This window comes from Crotalus tigris, unplaced genomic scaffold (genome assembly GCF_016545835.1).
Source record: "Crotalus tigris isolate CLP2741 ecotype Arizona unplaced genomic scaffold, ASM1654583v1 scf7180000020129.766959, whole genome shotgun sequence".
NCBI lineage: Eukaryota > Metazoa > Chordata > Lepidosauria > Squamata > Viperidae > Crotalus > Crotalus tigris.
In genome coordinates this window covers 470481-494290 of record NW_024097870.1, presented here as the reverse complement: position 1 = coordinate 494290, position 23810 = coordinate 470481, and the positions used below count along the sequence as shown (strand labels likewise).

Here is a 23810-nt window from a genome sequence, read left to right as displayed (position 1 = left end):
AGAATATATTTAAATGCATTTTAGTTTTATTGCAAATTGTGGAACTCATTTTGGATAAATAAAGCTTACGCTATTAAAGGTAAAATGCTAAACCAGAATACTTCTCATCACCCACTAACCAGCCTCTAGTTGAATTATTGCCTCCATGGTGCAGAGATCAGTGTACTTAAAACTACTTTGTTACTAGGAAAAAAAAGGAAACAGTGCGAGTTTCTTAACTGGCCCTCTCAAACCTTTCTGTTCTTTCATTAGTTGTTCAACAAAGGCATTTAAAGTCCCCTCAAGATGTACCAATGCTTGGGGGGGCGATCCTGAGGGAGAACTCCCCACCGTAGTTAACAGGGTGGGTCACTGAGCGCAGCAGACCATGCAGACAGTCCTGCAACGTGAGGCGCATGTGAAACAAGGGACAGCGACTGCCCATTATATTCCACCAGGAGCCATTCAGGACAGAGCCCAGCCATTCTCTCCAGCATCCTGCCCATCCCTTCATGCGATACCGGGGCCGCGGGGGGGGGGAGAGGAGGGCACCACGTGCATCACCCAACTACCGACCCTTGAGAGCCAGGATACTAAGATGCGCCCCACGACCTCCCCCCAACTTCATTCTCCGCTCCACTTGCCTTGTACACTTGGGGAGCTAAAGCAGCGGCGGCGTCCAACCGGCTTTTCAGGGATAACGAAGCAGACCTGGGACCAAGCGGAGAGCTTGGCCGGAATCACCTTTCTTCACCCCAGAGGAGGAGGAGGAGGAGGAAGCGGCCAACAGGACTGGGACTAAGTTCGAGAGGACCGAGGCTTCTCCACTCGGGGGCTTTTGAGGAGCGCACCGCTTGACGTTCCAGGACTGGTCACCGAAGCTTTCGTCGCCTCAAGGCTTCTGGGGAACTCAGCAGCAGCAGCGGCGGCGTGCCCTGAATCGCTTCCCGCGGAGCAGCCGCTGCCGCCTCCACCACAGCGCTACCCGCCGCTTCCCCCGGGACCGGTCCGGCCCCCCCCCCGGCCTTGGAGGGGGAGGCGGCCAGAGGGTCGGGCCGCGGCCCCAGACCGGCTCTCGTTTTCATACACTCCCGAATTACTGCCGCCGGTGGTGCTAGGGCCCCAACCACGCAGACGGAGCGCGGAAGCGGCGCCGGACGGCCAGGGTCAGCACAGCTCCCGCCCCGCACCCAGGCATGTGGGTAACTAATTCTCCGTGCGGGTTCTGGTCACTCAGCGGGACGGATTCTGAGGGACGCGGAGAGCCGCTCCTGTCCCGGAAGGAAAGATAGATAACACGGAACCACGAGACGGTCTGCCCGGTAGCCCAAAGCCGCTTATTTGCTGTCCCTCGCATACAGCCAGCGGTGGGAGGGAGGAGGAAAAGAAGGGACGGCCCGTCTACGGCGGCGCAGGTAGATTACATAGATCGTAGCCTGGCAACAGGAACCTTCTACCCGCCTCCCACGGGCGCGATTTAATGACGTAAAGAGGTTGAAAGGCTGAGTGCCTTCGTGGAGGGTTTGTGTAATCCCGGACGCGGGGATAAATCATTGAGGCGGAAAAGCCTGGCCCATTATTTGGTTGTGCGCAATCGCAGTTGGCGAATTAAACAAAGAAGTTGGAGTTCGATGAAGAGGGTTACTTCATTAATAAGACAGCAGTTGTGGTTAATCAACATGGAAAGTAGGAGCAGCAGTTGATGGGGAGAGCCGGATTTGCCAAACACAAACTTGATATTCAGTGGTTCTGCTCTGATATAATAGACAGTGGCTATACTCCTTGACAGTACTTACTGTGGTTAATTCTCCGTTTATTCAAGCAGGGCTTTCTGGACTCACACAAGTAAGCTCACTGATGGATTCACTGTACCGTAAATGAGGTATCCTAGGTTCAGTTACTTCGTCAGCCATGGAACTAATTTATTGTGTATATGCAGTATGGTATACTTTTTTCTGGGTTATGTTGTGTGAACCCAGCCATTGTTGGCATACTATGGCTAAACCAATAATGGTTCACAAATGATTTTGTAGTATGTTGTATGAATTTAAGTGCCAAATGACTTGAACCACTAGCTTCCATCCCACACCAATCTGTTAAAGATTTGATTTTGAAAAAGAACAAGGAACGAGAAGTTAACAACATAATGCTAAAAATAGATTTTCCCACTTCAGGTATTGCTACAGGCAACTAAGGTTTTTATTTCAAAATCACAATTTTAACTAAGAACTTTGTGACTATTCCCATACCATTGTAAGTGCTAACTGGGGCTTCTAGATTTTCTTAATTAAGAAAATGCTGAGTGATTGAAACTTATCATAATCCATAAAGTATAGCAGAGGTGTCAAACTCAATTTCACTGAGGGCCGCATCAGCATTGGGGGGCTGGGTGGGTGTGGGGGGGCTGGGTGCGTGTGGCCAGGGGGTGCAGCCTACTGGGTGGGCATGGATGGAGTGGGTGTGGCCTACTGGGTGGGTGTAGCCAGTTCTACATCATTCGCATCAAGAGTGTCTATAGGGGCCTGGGCAGGAGTGGGACAGATCTGAGGGTCTCTAGCAGAAGGGGGTGGGACCAGGGCAAGTGCCAAGGTATGGTCCACCGGGGCCAGTGCCAAGATGGCCACCACAAAATTGTACATCGGCTCCCAGCTGGCCTGCGCCAGGGCCAAGGCAGCGGGGGCCGTTCCCTCACAGTTTCCAGGATGGCTTCGCGGGCCACATGAAACCACTTTGCAGGCCGCATTCGGCCCCCGGGCCTTGTGTTTGACATGTCTGAAGTATAGCTTACATTGTTATCAAGAAGCATATTTTGACTTACTTTTATGTGAATCTCGTCTATGATCTGCAATTTAAAATGTTCCCATTCTTGCTCTTAAACAAGCTATATTTAACACATATGGCTAATCTGGTGAAACTGATGATTGCAGTCAAATAGCAAGATTTTTTACCCATTTGCTGCAGCATCTAATAAAAATACAGTTTTCGAGAACAGCTTCCGGTACGAGGCGACGGCGATGGCGGCTATCTTCTAGCCGTCCAGCTGGGGAAGTGTCAGAGCCGCGGAGCACAGCGTGCATCAGCTGGCCCGCGGCTCGGAATTCCCTTCCCGGGCAAAGGGAAGGGACAGAGAGCGCAGGAATAGAGGTAGAACCCCTAAACCCCCTCTGGATTTATTTCTAGAGGGGGTGAAAGGAGTGTTCCCTCGGAGCTCCTGCTGATCTCCGCCTCCCAGCTGTTTTTGCTTCCTAGGAAGCAAAAGAAACCGCCGCTTCTATCTCCGTGTTTATAGTATTTTGGTGAGTAATTTTTAAACGGACAGAGCAGTTTAAAGGACTTTTGTTATATAATTTAGGTGTTTATTTTTTTTATTATTTGATTTTGATTATTTTTCCTCCTTTTCTTTGTTATATTAGTGAAAGGATTTAAGATGACGTTTTGAAAGTGTCGGAGTTTTTTTTCCTTTCCCTTTTGTTTTACTTTCCCTTTTTAAGGATTGGATTTTGCTTTTGCTTTTGGTATAGAAATTTTTTTTTCTTTTGAATTGTTTGCTCTTTTATCTTTTATTCTTTGGATTTTCTCTGGATTTTCAAGGACTATAGTTTGTCTCTTTTTAAATTCTTTTTCTTTTTCTTTCCTCCTCCCTTTTTGTGTGGAGGGGAAAGGGAAGTGAGAACTGTGCTTTTTAAAATGGCTTCAAAGAGGCAGCAGCCTTCTTCAATACCCAAGGTTGTTTCTTCTCCTATAACTTCTACTGCACAATTACAACAACAATCTAAACATGTACCACCGGCTCAGCCACCACCCTCCCCCCCTTTGCCTGGTCTTTCAGCACAAGAGGTTAGAGGCATAATGGGAGAGATTGTAGTTCAAATGAGAGAGGAAATGAAGCAATTTGCCTCACAGATTAAATCAGAAATTAAATCTGATCTTAAAGCAGAGATAACGGGGATAAAGACTAAATTGGAAGAAAACAATAATGATTTGCGACAAGACATACTTGCAGCAGTTTCAGGTTTGGCTACTGTGGTGGTTAAGCTCGATGCAAGGCTTGAGGAAGTGGAAAACAAAGTTGATTCTTTTGATGATAAAATTTAAGATGTGGAAAGGAAGGTGGAGTCCTCACAAGAAGATATCTTAATGTTTCAGTACAGACAGATGGAGTATGCCCTGCGGATTAGAGGCCTTAAGGAAGATATGAATCAAGATTTGGTGGAGGTGGTCCTTACTGATCTGGCGGTGGCCTTGGATATGGATAAAGGAGAATTACATAGAGAAGTGGAAAAAATTTATAGACTCAACTCTTGGATTGCTAAGCAGAAGAATTTGCCTAGAGATGTGGTGATTTATTTTACAAAGAAGTCCCTGCGGAATGAGATTATACAAGCCTTTTACAACAAAAGATTTCAGATTGCTGCCCAAGATGTTATCATTCTAAAGGAAATCCCATCCAAAATTTTAAGAAGCAGGAAAGACTTCGCTTTTTTAACCAATGAGCTTAAAGCCAGATTGATGCCATTTAGATGGGAAATTCCGATGGGTATTGTCTTGAGCCATGCGGGGACACGCTACAGATTGAATACAGTTGACAAAGCTAGAGAGTTTTATACTTCGGTCCTGGGTGCAGGCTCAACTCCATCTGGTCAGAAATCTCCGAGTGGCAAGGAAGTCGAGCAGCAATCTGAGGCATTAGGTTTGGTTTCCGCTGGAATGATACAAGCTGAAAGGCAACGCCAGATGGAGGTTAAAGAGCAGAGGATGACTCGTGCAGCTTATAAGCGTAAAGAGAAGGAGCAACGTAAAAAAGAGCCCAAAGAGAATTCTTCTGGAAATGCATCACCGCCGGTGGGAGGAGCAAGACCCAAGAGTTATGCAACACATGCAGCTCTTTCAGATCTTGATGGTGTCTTCTCCAGGCTGCGTGCCAAGGGAGATGGCAAAGTTTTTGACCTGGAATGTTAATGGATTGAATTCTCCTCAGAAACGGAAAAAAATCTTTTATTATTTGAAGCAACATACCAATGATGTTATTTGCTTACAGGAAACTCATATTTTACTTAAAGATCAGAAATATTTAGTCAATGCTCGTTTGGGATCTCATTTTATATCTTCTGCTCCTGGGAAGAAAGGGGGAGTTGTTATATATGTTAAACAAAACCTACCAGCTTGTCTGGTAGAATCAGATCCCCAGGGGAGATATGTGATGATTGAACTTGGTATATATGGTAAGAAAGTACTCATAGTGGGACTTTATGCTCCAAATCAACAACAGGAACAATTTTATAAGCAGTTACATCAAAAAATAACATTGCTTGACTATAGATCAGTGGTATTAATGGGTGATTGGAATGGTGTCTTAGATATACAAAGGGACAAGAAAGGTTCCTCTCCTTTTCTTAAACAAGCAAGGTTACCTAAAGCTTTTTTTGATATGAAGGAAGACTGGGAATTAAGGGATTATTGGCGGGAATGTAATCAAGAGGAGAGAGATTTCACTTTTTTTTCTGATAGACACCAATCTTTTTCAAGAATTGACTTTTTTTTTTATTACTACGGATTTGTATAATAAAGTAAAGAATGTAAAGATTTTTCCTAGATCACTGACGGACCATAGCCCAGTTTGGATGGAACTGACTCAAGAGAAAGAGGAAAGGAGATCCTGGAGAGCTAATGAAAATTTGTTTAGACAAGAGAAGAATGTTCAAAAGTTAAAGGAGTGTTTAAAGGACTATTTTGTTTTGAATATGTATAAGGGGACTTCAATGTCAATGGTATGGGATGCAGGTAAAGCATTTATGCGTGGTGTCTTGATAAAAATGAATAATTGTCATAAGCGGAAGCAGATTCAGAAACGTAGAGAACTTGAAGACGAAATTAAATTAAAAGAAAGGGCCTTGATTCTAAATCCTTCTGATGAAAGTATTAAAGAATCTGTAAAGTTATTAAGGTCACAATTTAATATGTTGATAGCAGATCAAGCTGCAACTAATTTATTGTTTATGAAACAAAATACATTTTGTAATGCTAATAAGCCTGGGAAATGGTTGGCTTATCAATTAAGAAAGAAACAGAGACAGAGAATAATAGAGAAAATAAATTACAAGGGTAAATTAGTTTCTCAGAAGGAATTGATTAAAAAATCTTTTTTGGATTACTATCAAAAGTTATACAAATCTACTAACGTGCAACTGCTAGATATAAATAAATATTTAGCTGAGGCAAGTTTTCCCAAACTGACTGAGGATCAGAAACATGAAATTAATGGCTTAATTACTAAGGAGGAAATTGCCTCAGCAATTCAACAATTGAAACTAGGGAAAGCACCGGGTACGGATGGGTTAACAGCTGTTTATTATAAAGCTTTAATGGAGGAGATGATCCAACCATTAAGTGATCTTTTTAATGGTATCTTACAGGGTTTAGAGATTCCTCCTTCATGGCGTAGTGCTTTTATATCATTGATTCCAAAGGAGGATCAAGATCTTACTTTACCAAAAAATTATAGGCCTATATCTCTTTTAAATGTGGATTATAAGATATTTGTAAAAATTTTGGTAAATAGGCTTATGAGGGTGGTGCATCATCTTGTGCATAAAGATCAATCAGGGTTTATAACTGGAAGGTATATGAAAAATAATGTTAGACAAATTATTAATCTATTAGAATATTTAGACAAGAACAACCAAGTTCCTGCAGGGCTCATATTTTTAGATGCTGAAAAAGCATTTGATCAATTGAATTGGCATTTTATGCTAAGAGTAATGGAAGAAATGAATTTTGGCGAAAAGATATTACAAGCCCTCACGGTAATATATCAAAAACAAATGGCACAACTTATTGTTAATGGAGGTTTGTCGGAGGTTTTTACAATAGAGAAAGGTACTAGACAGGGGTGTCCTTTATCGCCATTGTTGTTTGTTTTAACATTGGAAATATTATTGATTAAAATTAGAGAGTCTCAGGAAATTAAAGGAATAGAAGTTAACAAAAAAGAATATAAGTTGAGAGCTTTTGCGGATGACTTGGTTGTTACTTTGTCGCAACCTGATTGCTCTGTAGTAAACTTATTACAGTTGATTCATTATTATGGTTTGGTTTCGGGTTTCAAGATTAATGTAAATAAGACTAAAATTTTACCTAAAAATATGTCTAGTCAGGAGAAGCAGATTTTGGCTAACTTGACGGGTTTTGAGATTGTTAATAAGGTAAAATATTTGGGGGTGATGTTGTCTGTTTCTAATGTAAAATTATTTAAAAATAACTATGAAAGGTTGTGGGTCAGGGTACAGAAGGACTTGAAGAATTGGGAGAAGTTGCAATTATCCCTCATGGGAAGAATTGCAGTGATAAAAATGAATATTCTACCCAAGTTTCTTTTTTTGTTTCAAATGTTACCGATTTTGAAAAATGAGATTAACCTAAGTGAGTGGCAGAAGGGTCTTAATAAATTTATTTGGGCAGGGAAAAAGCCAAGGGTTAAGTTTAAAATTATGCAAGACTTCCGTGAGAGGGGTGGACTCAAGGTACCAAATTTGAAATTATATTACGATGCGGTGGTTTTAACACTAATTAGTGATTGGGTAAATTTGACAAATCCTGAGATACTTCATATAGAGGGATGGGATTTACTTTATGGGTGGCATGCCTATTTAATATTTAATAAAAAAATGGATTGGGTCTTTAAATCTCATATTTTAAGAATCTCTTTACTTAGGACTTGGAGAAAATATTATAAAAGTGATTTTAAAGTTCCATTATGGGCCATACCTTGGCATGCGATAGAAGGAATAAAAAGAGGTGTAAAAATGGATATGGTGTCTTATAGTCAGCTACTTAGATGGGATGGGCAAAACTGGCAGTTAAGATTACGGGAAGATTTAGCGCAAGAAAATATTATTTATTCTTGGTTCCAATATAGGCAACTAGTAGATAAATGGAAGGTGGATTGTAAATTGGGTTTTCTTAGAGAAGATGGAAATCTTATTAAGCAAGTCAAGGATCAAAGACAAACCCATATCAAGAGAATCTATGGGGTATTAGTTGAAATGGACTCAGAAACGGAATTAATTAAAGACTGCATGATTAGATGGGCGCAGAATTTTGGTGTCCCAGTCTCATTGGATATCTGGGAAACCATTTGGGTGAGAAATGTCAAATTTACACAAGCACAGAACCTTAGGGAGAATTTTTATAAAATGTTTTATAGATGGCACCTTGATCCACAAAAAATGTCTCTTATGTACCCTGACGTACAACCCAAATGTTGGAGATGTGGTTATACGGATGCTTCTTATTATCATATTTGGTGGTCATGCAGAGAGATAAAAGCATTTTGGATCAAAATATGGTGGAATATCCAGAGAATTTTTAGAAGGAGGGTAAAATTTACTCCGCAATTATTTTTGTTGGGCATTGTTACAGATTGTGATACAAAGGAGGTTGTATTGATGTTAAATTTGATTACAGCCGCTAGGCTGTTAGTAGGACAATACTGGAAGAAGGAATCTTTGCCTACATTGCAGGAATGGTTTCTTAAAGTAGCTTATCTGGCGGAAATGGCAAAGATTTCGGCTTTCTTAAAGCAACAAACGCAAGAGAAGTTTCTTGCCGTTTGGGACAAATGGATAAAATTTATACAATTTAGATTGGGTATTAAAAAATATCACATAGCTTTTTTATAAGTTTTATTTTCATATATAGAGAATGTTATATATAGATACTTTTTTTATATATATAAATATAAATTTTTTTTAATTTAATTTTTTATTTTTATTTGTTAATTTTTAACTAAGCCTATATTCTGCTCTGGGAAGCTCAGGGGGGGGAAGGGAGGGTGTTTGTGAGGGGTGGGGGATGGGTTTTTTTTTATGTTTAGTTTTTTTTTTGTACATGTTGTTTTTTGTTTTGTATTATTTTTGTCTTTTTGTAAAATTTATAAAACTTTCAATAAAAAAAAAATACAGTTTTCCAATTTTTTTCAATAAGGCTGTGAGAAAACATTTGCTGATTATTCATCTAAATAGCAGAGAATGTTTTAGCATTCAGAAGGCTCCTTGCTCAGCTTCTAGCATTGCTAGCATTAAAAGGAGCAAATGATAAAGGAAAATTCTATCTCTACCTGAGACTCTGGGAAGGTTTTGTTGGAGCAAACACTTTTGAGCTAAGATAGGCAAATAGTGTTACATGTTATAAACAATTTTGTGTAAAGCTTTTGGTCCATTAAAATTTGCTGCTATAATTAACGAGCAAAATTTCTTCCTACCTACTAACTTCACTTATTCTAACCTTTGCAAAATCAAAAAGAGGTGGTAGCATGTTTTCACAAATTTTCTTCAAAGGCATAAGCTATCATGAACTGTAGCTACAGCTCACTTGACACTTGATGCAATTTCTGATTTTTGGCACCATAGCTTGACACATGGCTGTCTTTCTACAATGTCTACAAGATTGACAATGCTTCCCAGGTATGGAATCAATCCCTTTAGCTAAGCAAAAGACTTAATACTAACTTGCAGACTGATAATGGCTAAGAAACAGTGGTCAAGCAATAAAACCCAGTGCAGTCATGTCCAAGTAAAGAAAGCATAAAGGAATCCCCTCAGTCATGCCTTTAACAGTCATTTTAAAATTCAAGTCTTAAATGGGTAAAAGAACTGCAAGAAGTGGTGACTGAGGCAAAATGAACTTTACCATCTCCCCAAGCCATAGAAACTTGGACATTCCATAAGAGCTAAAAGCAAGTCAAGGAAACATTGAATCAGAAAAGGACATGTGATTCAAGGGATGGTGTCACAGGTTCCGACTAATGAAGCACTTCAAAGAACTTTCAGGCATGTTTCCTAAAGTCTTTATTACAGCGCTACAATTTTGCTGATCGCCATGATGGACATGTTGATGCCAGAATCTGACTTCCTGTCGCTGGCATCAATCTTTTCTTGCTAAACCCCTCCCTTGTCTTGCAGTCACAAGTCACATTATCCAATTAGTGTGAAGGTCAAAAGTTTACTTCCTCTTTCTTTCCCAGGCTTTTTCTCCCCCCCACTCTAAGCTGTGTATTAACCCAGTAATTACCAGACAGTTTTGCATATTGTCAAAGCAAGAATATACAGTATTTGCAGCATTGACATCCGGCCCCCCTTACAAGAAGGACAGATCATGTAAGGTAAACAAAAGCATATGTTAAGGGTTATCTTTCGGTTTGCTGGGGTGTTGCACATGAAACCTTTCGATCAATCTGTCAGCGTTCACTTCACTAGATTTCACCCAGGTGGCTTCAGACAATGGGTATCCCTTCCATTGTACTAAGTACTGTAATTTCCCTCTAAAGATTCTGGAGTCAAGAATACGTTTCACTTCATAGTGGGTCTGCCCTGCCACTACGAGGGGTCCAGGTGCCTTCTTTGGAGGAGGTCTTAAAGTGGAGCCCCGATAAGGCTTCAACAAACTACAATGGAAAACTGGGTGAATTTTCCCTAACAGTTTAGGGAGTTTTAGTTGTACTGTGACTGGGTTGATGACCTTTACTATGGGGAAAGGCCCCAAGAATTTTGGTCCCAATTTCTTGCTGGGCAATTTGAGGCGTAGATATTTAGTTGACAGATAGACCTTTTCCCCAACTTGGAATGTTCTTTGGGGAGCCCTCTTTTTATCAGCCTGCTTTTTATAGGTTTCAAAAGTCTTCTTTAAAGCAATTTTCGTGTTTTTCCAAACTTCTTCCCACCCTCTCACTCATTGATCAAGTGTCTGTGAGGCGGAGGGCAACTGAGGATATTCAGGTATTGGGTTAAACTCTTTCCCTGGCTACTTTGAAAGGCGTGTAGCCGGTGCTGCTGTGCACGGAATTATTGTACGCCACCTCCGCAAAAGGGAGGAGATCAGTCCAGTTCGTCTGTTGGTAGGAAACGTAGCACCTAAGATATTGCTCCACCATTTTGTTAGTGGCTTCAGCGGCCCCATTGGTGGCTGGATGAAAAGCAGATGATAACCCTTGAGATGATCCAATCAATGTAAGGAAATTTCTCCAAAACTTCGCTGTGAATTGCACCCCCCTGTCTGAGATTATTCGCTTAGGGGCACCATGCAGCCGGTAGATATGTTTCAGGAACAATTTGGCCAGGCGTTGGGCAGATGGGAGTCCTTTGCAGGCGATGAAATGAGCCTGTTTCGAGAACAGGTCTATCACAGTCCAGATGACAGTATTTCCCCTACTTTCAGGTAGGTCCACTATAAAGTCCATAGCTATTTCTTCCCAGGGTTGAGAAGGGTCTGCCACGGGTTGCAGTAACCCAGGAGTTTTCCCCGGGATCCTTTTCATTGTGGCACATACAGTACAACTTTTTACATAGTTTTCCACATCCTTTTTCAGCCCCGGCCACCAGAATTGCCGGCGGGTGAGGTGTAGGGTTTTCAAATATCCAAAGTGTCCAGCCTGCTTTACATCGTGGCTGTGGTTGAGAGCATTAAGACGGAGCGCTTCTGGCAAATATAACTTCCCCCCTTTGTAAGCCAAGCCATCCCTGCATGTTAGGGACGCTTGATTATCTTTGAACCATTGGTCAGTGAGGAGCTCTCGTTTTATTTTCTTCACTCCAGGGTCATCTGGATTGGGGACCCTGCGAGGTGTAAGTTGAGCAACAGTTTGTGGATTGGGAATAATTGCCTCGTTAACCTGCTCTCGTTCACTTTTGTACTGGGGTAACCGGGATAGCGCATCAGCTAGAAAGTTCTTTCCTCCTGGTATGTACTTTAGAGTGAAGTTGAAGCGATTAAAGTACTGTGCCCACCGTACTTGCTTTGGTGACAATTTGCGAGGAGTTTTCAGTGCCTCTAGGTTCTTGTGATCTGTCCATACCTCAAATGGCACCTTGCTCCCTTCTAGATAGTGTCGCCAGTTCAATAGCGCCCACCTAATTACGAATGCCTCTTTCTCCCAGATTGCCCATCTTCGCTCGCTCTCAGTGAATTTTTTAGAGGTGTAGGCACAGGGTTGCAGGATCCCATTTTTGTTCTTTTGAAGTAACACTGCTCCAACCGCCACATTGCTGGCATCGGCTTGAATCACAAAGGGTTCCCCTGGGCAGGGGTGCTTTAGAACCAGTTCAGCGGCAAATAGTCTCTTTAAATTCTCAAAAGCTGTTTGACAGCTCATTGTCCATGCTAGTGGTTGGCCCGGTCGTGGCTTCCCTCCTCCTTTGCCTGTTTTGAGTAGTTCTGTAAGAGGAAGGGCAATCTCGGCAAAAGAAGGGATGAATTGACGATAAAAATTGGCAAAACCCAGAAAGCTCTGGAGCTATTTGTGAGTCCTTGGGGGCTGCCATTCGATTATAGTTTTCACCTTGGCCGGATCCATCTCAATACCCTCATTGGAAATTCGGTAGCCAAGATAGTCTAATTGGGTTTGGTGAAATTCACATTTTGACAATTTGACATAATGCTTGGCATTCAATAGTTTCTTTAACACTTCTCTCACTAGCTTTATGTGATCAGTCATATTTGTGCTGTATATCAGGATATCATCAAGATACACCAAAACCCCTTTGTACAAGTGATCATGTAGAACCTCATTGATCAACTGCATAAATACAGCTGGGGCCCCCTGTAGTCCAAATGGCATGACTTTGAACTGATAGCTCCCCATTGGACAGTTGAAGGCAGTTTTCCACTCATCTCCCTCTTTTATTCTCACCCGGTAGTATGCCTCTCTTAGGTCTAACTTAGTGAAGACACTCCCCTTAGCCAGATGGGTCAATAAATCCTTGAGGAGGGGGAGGGGGTATTTATTTTCCACACTTACGGCGTTGAGTCCCTTGTAGTCTACGCAGAGACGAAGAGACCCATCTTTTTTCTCTTTGAACAACACAGGGGCTCCCACGGAAGATTTGGCCCATTCAATAAACCCCCTCGCTAGGTTTTTGTTCACATATTGCTGCATCTCCTCCATTTCGAGGGGGGACATAGCATACATCCTCGGACGTGGGAGTTTGGCTCCAGGCACCAGTTCGATGGAGCAGTCATTGAGTCTGTGAGGGGGTAGGGCATCACATTCTTTTTCACTGAACACCTCCGCCAGGTCCAAGTATTCTTTGGGGATGACTGGTTCACCTGGAGTCAGTGAAGCGACCATGTGCGCTCGCTCATTGGGTGGCCTAAGATGCCCAGTAACACCTGTCGAATCAATGGGGGGATCAGGCCCTATAGGTAGTCTCACAATTCTCATTCCTTTCTCCCACCAGATAAACGGCTTCCATTTGTCCAACCAGGCTAGTCCTAGGATCACTGCCTCGGTCATTTTTGGAGCCACCAGGAAACGAATAAACTCCCAGTGTGCACCTATTTCTAGGCGTAAAGGCTCAGTTAATTGTGTAATAAGAGTCCCTCCCATCAGGGAGCCATCGGCTTGCTCAAATCTCATCGGTTTGGAAAACTGTTTTGCCCTTATGCCCATTTTCATAGCAAACGCCAGGCTAATAATGCAGCGGGTGCATCCCGAATCAATTAGTACGTTTAAGTCTATTTGTGCCCCAGACTTAGGGATTATAAGTTTGGCAGCCAGTGAAAAAGGCAGGATTTGTCGACTCACCATTGGGTCATTTTCTCCTTCATCGTCGCTATCAAAGAAGGGAAGAGCAGGGGCAGGTCCACCTGGAGTCTTGGCATCCTCTTGTGTGTGGGGTGCAACCTGGGCAGCTGGTTCTTGCGTGAGTCGATTGGATTTTTCTCTCGTTAGCCGCTGAGCAGGTTTCTTTTGCATTGCCGGCCCTGGCTTGCTCTGCAGTCGAGGGTAGGGGACTGGACAGGTGGCTGCTCAGTGTCCTCCTTGTCCACACTGGAAACACTCGAAGGAAGGGCGTGCAGGTGGCCTGGGTCTCTCAGCCCTTGCAGTAGTTGAAGGCTTTCGTGGGGGTGATTGCTGCCCAGGTAGCTCTGGTTGCTGTTTGGGTTCATGTGGGGGAGGCTTTTTATAGCGAGAGAGCTTAACATCTAGCTTCACGGCTGTCTGGTACCACTCCTGCAGCCGATCAGGTATTTCTCGATAGATACAGGCCTGAGAGAGGTGATCGTCTAATCCCTCAATGAAGAAATGGATGAGGGACTGCTCAGGCCACCCCTCTATTCGACCTGCTATCTTGCGGAATTCTCGCACGTACTCCAGGGCAGGCCTCCCAGCTTGTTTTATTTTGTGAATTTGTCCTGCTGCTTTGAGGCCAATGGATGGGTCCTCAAATCGTTCTCTCAGACTTAAAAGAAAGCGGTGGGGATCTTCCAATTCGGGGGCTTGCTCACTATATAAATGGTTCAGCCATTCAGATGCTTCTCCCTCTAGGTTGGACGCAATAACATCGACCATGGCCCCTGGTTCCGGGTACAGATAGGCCCAGCATTTCAAGTGAAAACGCACTTGGTTGAGAAAAAAAATCAGCTTCTCTGGATCCCCATCAAAGGTTGCATTGAAGAGTGGTGCGAACACAGGCTGCTGTGGCCCCCACTGGGGCTGGTTCCACGGCTGCTGGGCCCTCTGCTGCTGGCCAGTGGGGTTGGATGGTGCCCCCTGCTGCTGTAGGCCTCCCAATGGTGGCTGCGCAAGTGGGGGTTGTGGTGGTCTTCTCTGTTCTTGGACTGCAGGGGGTGGTGATGCCCTCTGCTGCTGATGATCATTCATCTGCTGGGGAAACCCATCTACCCATTGCTGCAGATGCCTCAGACTAGAACTCACCCTCTCTTCAGGGTTGGGGTCTCTGGCTGGCAAAGGTACGGTCTGACAGGCTTCCTGCTGGGCTCCCCACTGTCTTTGTGGCCACCCCAGTTGCTGTAAGCCCCAACCTGGCTGCAGATTTATGCCCAGGGGTTGCACGTTTGGGGGCTGTGGCCAACCTCCTTGCTGTGGCTGTTCTCCCCCCAGCTTCTGATTTCCTGGCTTCTGTACCACCCCAAGACATTGCAAGGCCTCTATTAGCTGTAGTAAGTTCAGAGGACATGGATCAGCCACTTGCTGGGAAGCCCAATTTCCCCTTTGCTGCAGAGGATTCAGACTGGGATTCTCTCTCTCAGGGCTGGAGCCCATGGCAGGAACATTTGCAATAGAAGGGCTGTAGGTTTCACTTTGCAGGAACTGATTTCTGTTTTTCATTTCTAAGTTTTGAAATCTTTCCAACGACTCACCCATAACTGTATTATCTGTCCATTCTGCTTTTGAAGTCTTCGCTCTCAGCTGGGAAATCTGCCAAATTTCTCTCTCCCCCGGCTTGCTGGCTGTCGCTTCCCCCCCCCCCCCCGGGGAAACTGTTGCAGCCACGGGGCTGGTCTCAGGCAATCTTTCTTTCTCCATAATGAGATCTTCCCCAAAACTTTGCCAGCTCCTCTCAGGCATAGAGGCAGCTGATGGAGTTCGGTTTGAAAAGAGTGTTGGATTCTGGCATGATGTCACAGGTTCCGACTAATGAAGCACTTCAAAGAACTTTCAGGCATGTTTCCTAAAGTCTTTATTACAGCGCTACAATTTTGCCGATCGCCATGATGGACATGTTGATGCCAGAATCTGACTTCCTGTCGCTGGCATCAATCTTTTCTTGCTAAACACCTCCCTTGTCATGCAGTCACAAGTCACATTATCCAATTAGTGTGAAGGTCAAAAGTTTACTTCCTCTTTCTTTCCCAGGCTTTTTCTCCCCCCCCCCACTCTAAGCTGTGTATTAACCCAGTAATTACCAGACAGTTTTGCATATTGTCAAAGCAAGAATATACAGTATCTGCAGCATTGACAGATGGTTTGGGAAGATATAGTGAAACAAGTTCAGCACTCTTATGAGGCTTTATGCTTTATTTTAATGTGTGTCTGCAGATTAAATGCTTTAATGTGTCTGAGATTTTAGAATCTGTAATCATTGTCTCTTGATTTTTATGTATTGTATGCATGCACGGAGGATTGTATCTGTTGGGGAGAAGTTTACTTCGGAAGATTATTATATCAGAGTGTAAAAAACAAGATCAAAGCAGTAAACCATTGCATTGTCCTTCTCAAGAACATCTCCTTTTTATAATTCTATGGGAGAGTCTTTTTAAGGCATTTTCTATGACTCGCACAGCACTATACAATTATCTAGGATTATGTTCTTCCGTAGTGATAGTTTTCACAGGAAACTGCTAAAATGGAAGGGAAAAATTATGTTGTCCCTATTTTTATTTTTAATAAAATGTATAATTTTTATTATCTTGCTCTGCCCCAAGCAAGGGAAACATGTTTATTTTAGCACCCACCTCAAGCTCACACCACATTTGTAAGAGATTATTGTAGACTTTTCTTCAATTTTATCAGTCTTGATCAGGGCTCTTCAAATTGGCCCTTTTATGACTTGTGGACTTCAACTCCCAGAATTCCTCAGCCATCCTGCCTAGCTGAGGAATTCTGGGAGTTGAAGTCCACAAGTCATTAAAGGGCCAATTTGAAGACCCCTGGTTTTGATGTTCTTTCTTTTGCTAATACAAGCTGTAGGATCGCTATCTGCCCCACTTGCAAGGGTATAAGAGGGACAACACCAAGGAAAAATATTGTGAAAGGAGATGAATGTTGGCAGCCATAAAACTATCAAGCAACTACCAAGGCAGAAATAAGGGCCCGAGAATGCATAAAATCTTGAAGATTTCTGGGAGTGAGGATTAAGATTCTACTTTTCCCCTTACCATTACAGTGTCGTCTTTGTTTTTCGGCATGCTTGCATATTTTTGCCACTAAATATTGACAAAGCTGTAAAGAGAATCTGAACAAACAAATCATATCCAGGCTTGGTACTTGTTAGGATGAGAAAAAGGGGACCAAGCCATTTTCCCAGAACCTCAGATTAAAACTGATTTCCAGAAAAAAGGAGAAGGGCAGGTAAAAAAAAAAAAAAAAACATGCATGAGATCTTTGTTCTAAGAACAACAGCTATTTCTGTAGAAAATGGTATGCATTCTAACCTGGGTTAATATTAGATTATTTCTCAAAAGCAAATAGTACTAATATTATTTATCTGTGCAGTGTAGTAAATTCTGTGTAATTTCAACTTTTGTCAATTCTCACAGAACTGTAGAAAGATAATTTTACTTATAATTTCATAGTCTGGTTATAAATTGCATCATCTCCAGTCTTGCCGGGAGAAATTTACACATCGTACAGATCAAGAATGGCTTCATGTTCCATATGAAATGAACCACATTATAGTCTGATACCATCTGTCAGTTATAATAGTGGTCTGTACTAAAATAATTGAAATTTCCTAGTATTTTCAAGACCAGCCTTATGCACAGGTGCATTTCAGTAACCCAATTGCAGGGAAACAGGTGAATGAACCTCTGTTGTGGAACAATTCCTGATTGGAACACCTATAATTTCATTATCCAGTGACATTGAATAGCTGGTGACAAAAGAGTTCATTTCTACCCATAGTTTTAGGTGAATTAACTTCTTCCTGAACAGTATTTTTAAGGGCATCTGCAAGAAACACTAAGGGGGAGCAAATGATGAAATGTGAAGGATATCATGCAAATACCACAACATATGTATCTTTCTAAGTGTCAGGATTTGAGTGATATCACTATACATGCTATTTTGGCATCATTGTGGCTTTTGTGGCTTCAGTGCTTCATATTTCATATCCATGGAACATAATGTTTATTTAGAAACAACATTATAATGGCACCCCTCAATCTACTGCTAAGTTTGCCTGATGTATTTATATCGGGCACTGTTCAATATTGGTAAAGTATAATAAATTCCAATTCATGAACTTTATCTTCATTTTGCAGATTGCCTGGCAATGGCTAAACCTCTTTCTATTCAATTAATCTGCTTAAAAGGTGTTGCTTAGTCTATTAACAATTCAACAGGGAAAAATTATACTATACTGGAAGACAGACTAATGCAGAAATGCTTAGGACCATTTGTTTGCAGAAATAAAAAAAATATATAAAGGGAAAGACAAATTCCAGGGTAAAATAAACATTTCTAGTCAAAGTGATAATACCTTCTCACCAAAAAAAGCACTGTATTAGATTGTATTGTTTTTCATATATGGCAAGCCCTGTCATATCTTAAATCAGATTTTTGCTCTTCTACCTACCATTTAATAAGAAAAAAACTTAAGTGACAGCTAGAAAACAGTTTCAGTTTCTGCCAGTTTTTAAATATTTTATGCTGCATTTTTTGCCTAGAAGAATACTTAGTTCATTTGTTATTTTTTGTATTTCAGGGCAAATAAAATAAGATTCTTCAATACTTTTCATATCCTGGCTATATAAAATCTGATTAACGTGGACATGCTAATAAGAAAGAAAAGCTTCTATTTCTTTAAAAGGAGATAATGGCATATTTGACTATGAATTCTGCAAAAATAGGTAAATTTAAATATAAAATTGTAATATAACAGTTTTTCATATTAAAAAGTAGACTAGAATTCCTTGAAAATGAATAATGTAAAATTAATTAAAAACATTGAACACAAAAATAATTCAACAATTATGTTAAAATCTTAAAGAATTTTAAAAACTATGAAGCTGTAAAAAATGAAACAGGCCAGTTCAAAAAGAATATCCACTAGATGAAAATTTGATCTTTCAAGGAGACTGTAATTCCTTATAGCAGAGGCTGAATAGCATTTCTTGTAACAAAAGCCATTATGTTCCTTTACTGGGAAATCAGACAAGGTTTGAAGGATATCAATACCACAGTTTCTTCTATGTATTGATTGGGAATTCAGATATTTGGAGGACATCTGGATGGAAAGGGTGATTCACATGCATCATTCCAGCCTAATGGATACAGATATATACTACCAGCTATCATCTGATTACACTAGAAGGCTGGTAAAAATGATTCTATTCCCAAGAGTAGGATTTATGAAGGGAAATTTTCAAGTTGAAATGATCTCTTAAATTTTTGAGAATTTCATCTGAAAGATTTTGGCTAAGGATCTCTTCCTCACTACCCACTCCCCTTGGCATCAGATGCTAAACATACTATATTGTACTTATCCCAGAAAATAGCATTTCTAAGAAATGCTGAATTATTTATGTAGTTCATAATTCTTCTATGACTGTGGTTACTTCAGATGTTGGGCTTGCATTGTTCCAGCTTTTAAAAAATTTAACAGCAACAATAAAAAGAAAGCTCTCCCAAGTCTGTTTCTTCTGCCACATTGTTATACATCCTTATTCAAAAAGATGTTTCCAATTATTTACACTGGCTTCTAGAGCAGTGCATGCAGCTGTGCTGTACTTTTCACCACATCATTTTAAAAATGAAAATAATTAATACCCAGTTGACTTTAAACTTGGAATGGATAAAGCAGGTTTTTATCTGTATGATATCTATTTTGCATGTAGTCAATCAATTATTGCAGTCATAGACCAGTACAAGCAGAGTAGATTAATGAATGAATGAAAATGTAATGTGTGTGTGCATTCTATCTTATTGAAGATAAAAAGTTTAAGAAAAAGTTAAAATACATTTGTAAAAGGATCTAAGTGATATCTGTAAGTGAGCTCCAGGTTGCATCCTACATTTACATGTAGTCATTGTATGTATATTTTGAGCGATGTAGTGGTCTACTAGTGAAGACACCTCCCATTCAGAAGGTTGAGAGTTCAGTGCTAAGTAACGGCAGATGTTTCTCTCCTAGAGCACAAAGAAAAAAACCCCTGCAAACTCTGTGTGGTGTGAGGAAGGGCATCCGGTCAATAAATGCTCAGCTCCATCCAGTCGCCAACTCTAATCCAAATTAAGGGATTACGGGAGGGTCATAAAAAGAGTTTATTGCATGTATGTTTCATCACATTTCCACAAAATTCTGCAAATATGAACAAAGCATGGTTTCTGTACCCCTTGTCAACCTCTCAAAAGCAGCTCCATTGAAGCTCACCTGACTGAGAATGGGTAGGGGCTAAAAATGGAGCACTCAGCAACATTCTGAGGTGCTACTGAACTGCCACCTTCCATACAGAAGCACTGGCAACATTTTTTTCTAGTTTTTTATTATTATTATTCTTGCCTGGGCCATGACCCTTTTTTGAATTTGGTCTTTCTTTTGCTCTTTTCCCTCACATAAATTTGGTCCTGTTCTGCTCAGTGTTCAGAGGTAATTACCTTGCTGATAAATATACATAGTGCTGGGCATTCTATGTAATTTTTTAATGTAAGTTTTTTCAACATTTTACCAGGCTGGAAAGAAGGTCTACAGAGCATGTTTCATTCAACCCTTTTGCCTTGGCTGCATCATCAGAAGGGAGAAAAAAGGATGGTTTGGGAATGAAACAGTCAGCAAAATGTGACCTGCTGCCTTTTCCATTAAAGATACATGACAGAGATTTTTTTTTCTAGATTTTTTTCCATACAGTTTCTGGCTGGATCTATCCCAATTTTGAATTTGGTTGTCTTTTGCCAGATTATCCTGACATACCATTTGATCTTGTTCTGATTTTGGAGTTATCCAGTTGATAAATAATCAAAACAGACCCAGTACAGAATTCATTTCCAACGTTCTGTTAGGCTGGCAGGAATAAAAAGAAAGGCAATGTGTATTTTCATATGTATTCTCTTAACATAATTTTTTAGCTTATATTACAATTTAATGCTTTATACACACCAAGATCTGATCACTAGGGAAAAGAACATTTCTGCCAAGTTAAGAAGAATGCAAAAAAACAGATATAAAAATCGTGATTACATTACATTATTTATTTATTTATTTATGAGACTTATATACCGCTTTAAGTGCAAGCACTCTCTAAGCGGTGTACACCAGTAAGCAATGTATATATATATATTTACATTGCCCCCAACAATCTGGGTCCTCATTTTACCTACCTCGGAAGGATGGAAGGCTGAGTCAACCTTGAGCCAGTGAGATTTGAACCGCTGACCTGCTGAACACAGTCAGCTAAAGTGGCCTGCAGTACTGCACTCTCCCCCATACCAAAAGGACCAAAATAGCAAGCAGGCTTTGAGAGTAATTTCAGGTCTATTCTTCCTAAAGTTATATAGAATACAGATAGTCCTTGACTTACAACAGTTCATTTAGTGACCCTTTGAAGTTATAACGGCGTTGAAAAAAGTTATTTATGACCATTTTTCACACTTATGACCATTGCAGCATCCCGTGGTCACATGCTTGACAAAATTAGTGGACTAGAGGAATGCTGTGAATATAATTTACTTGGAATTCAGTAAGGCATTTGATAAAGTAGATCACAACCTACTACTTGATAAGATAGAAAAATGTGGGTTAAACAGCATCAACACCAGATGGATTCGAAGCTGGCTGACCGGCCGTACTCAGCATGTGGTCCTCAATGGAACCGCATCTACATGGAGGGAAGTGTGTGGTGAGGTGCCCCAGGGCTCTGTTCTGGGCCCAGTGCTCTTCAACATTTTCATCAACGATTTGGACGAGGGGATAGATGGGGAACTCATCAAATTTGCAGATGATACCAAGCTGGCAGGAATAGCCAACACTCCAGAAGACAGACTTATGATACAGGAGGATCTGGACAGACTTGAACACTGGGTGTTATCTAACAAAATGAAATTCAATGGTGAAAAAAATAAGGTTCTACATTTAGGCAAGAAAAACCAAATGTACAGGTATAGTATAGGTGGTACCTTGCTCAATAGTAGTAACTGTGAGAGGGATCTTGAAGTCCGGGTGGACAGTCACTTAAATATGAGCCAACAGTGTGCTGCAGCTGCCAAAAAAGCCAACATAGTGCTAGGCTGCATTAACAGGGATAGAATCAAGATCACGTGAAGTATTAATACCACTTTACAATGCTTTGGTAAGGCCACACCTGGAATACAGCATCCAGTTTTGGTCACCACGATGTAAAAAAGATGCTGAGACTCTAAAAAGAATACAGAGAAGAGCAACAAAGATGATTAGGGGACTGGAGGCTAAAACATATAAGGAAAGGTTGCTGGAATTGGGTATGTCTAGTTTAACGAAGAGAAGGATGAGGGGGGACATGATAGCAGTGTTCCAATATCTCAGAGGCTGCCACAAAGAAGAAGGAGTCAAGCTATTTTCCAAAGCGCCTGAAGGCAGGACAAGAAGCAACAGATGGAAACTAATCAAGGAGAGAAGCAACCTAGAACTAAGGAGAAACTTCCTGACAGCTAGAACAATTAATCAGTGGAACAACCTGCCTTCAGAAGCAGTGAATGCTCTAACACTGGAAGTTTTTAAGAAGAGACTGGACAGCCATTTGTCCAAAATGGTATAGGGATTCCTGCCTGAGCAGGCGGTTGGACTAGATGACCTCCAAGGTCCCTTCCAATTTTATTATTATTATTATTATTAACTGGTTCATATTTATGATGGTTGCAATGTGCCAGGGTCATGTGATCATCTTTTATAACCTTCTGACAAGCAAAGTCAAAGGGAAACCAGATTTCACTTAACAACTGTGTTACTAATTTAACAGCTACAGTGATTCACTTAACAAATGTGTTTAGTCCAGGTGATGCTTTAAAATTCCTGCCTGTGGTTGGTAAGAAAACAGCTCTTTGGTGGGAGATTGCTGCCCAGTTTCAGCTGGACTAAAAGAGAGTTCCTAAAAAATAAAAAAACTATTTCTTACCACACATCACTGGCAACTGCACAGGTTTCTTAGCAACTGTAACACCAGAGCATCAATTAGCATTTTTCCAGTTTAGGATGATGCCTCTGAAACATTTAAATTTCTGAAATAATGGTATGAAAATCATGATCACAAATGCTCTTAAAAAACACTCTGCTTTTGTTAAAAAAAATGAAGATCTAAGGCAAATAATAATTTGAACAGGGATGCCAGTTCAGAATTCAGTGAAGATGTAAGCACCTTGCTGTGGTGCTTAGATCTTCACTGAATTCTGAACTTGCATTCCTGTTCAAATTATTATTCTACCACAATTTGTTAGGATCAATTCAGAATGAGCAGAAGGAAAGACGGAAAGAACTACACTGCAGTCAACATTTTTTGCAGGTGTTCAAAGAGGCTTCTTACAAAATACATTCTACGGAAGCAAATTCTGTGAAAAGCTAATTGAGAAAAGAACCCGACTAGCCCCTGGATAAGGCCTTCTCAGTTTCATCTCAGTTTTCAAAAGCAAGGGGAAAAGACATATTTCATTAACAATAGAATTTGTTTTCATAAAATTTATTGTCTTATATGATCTCAGTTTTTCTTTATAGGGATCAGCTTCCTATTTATTTGTATATGCATCTAATTATTAGGTTTATGTCCTGCTACAGTAAAGCAACTTTCACACTTTGAGAGTTGTATATTAACTATCCTCATATCATCATTTTAGCCATTGTCTATCCACTGCAAGATGAAGGACTCTTCCACATGTTTCCAACCTATACGGTCCTGAGCTTTCTTTTGCCAATTGGGCCTGCAGTGCTTGCTGATGTTGTTGATCCATCTTGTTTTAGGTCTCTTTCATGGATGCTTTTTATCAAGTGAATTCCATTCTATGACTGCCTTGGTCCACCTGCCATTAGTTCTTCTTGCTATTGGACCAGACCGTTTTCATTTCAATTCTTTTACTCTTTTAATGTTATTGTATACTTTTGTTTGTTCTCTAATCCATATGCAGGTTTTTCTATCTTGTCTTGTAATGCCAAACATGTATCTTTCCATGGCTCTTTGCACCACTTGTAGCTTTTGTATAGATTATGAGGCTAGTGTCCATGTTTCACAGCCATATGTTAGAACAGGTAGCACACACTATATTTTTTTTTATTGAAAAGTTTTTAAAAGTTTTACAAATAAACAATCAACCCTCACCCATCCCTCCCAACCCCCCTTCCCCCCTCCCCGAGCTT

The 23810-nt window shown here is 41.0% G+C and overlaps 1 protein-coding gene across 1 annotated transcript in view; it reads right to left on the bottom strand.

Moving 5' to 3' along the window:
- The window catches only part of FBXW7 (F-box and WD repeat domain containing 7), a 133336-nt gene extending 131995 nt beyond the window's left edge, over positions 1-1341 (bottom strand). Inside the window, exon 1 of the mRNA XM_039365577.1 lies at positions 624-1341. The gene's annotated coding sequence lies outside the window, so the exon portion shown is untranslated. The remainder of the gene's footprint in view (positions 1-623) is intronic.
- Between the last annotated feature and the right edge of the window lie 22469 nt (positions 1342-23810).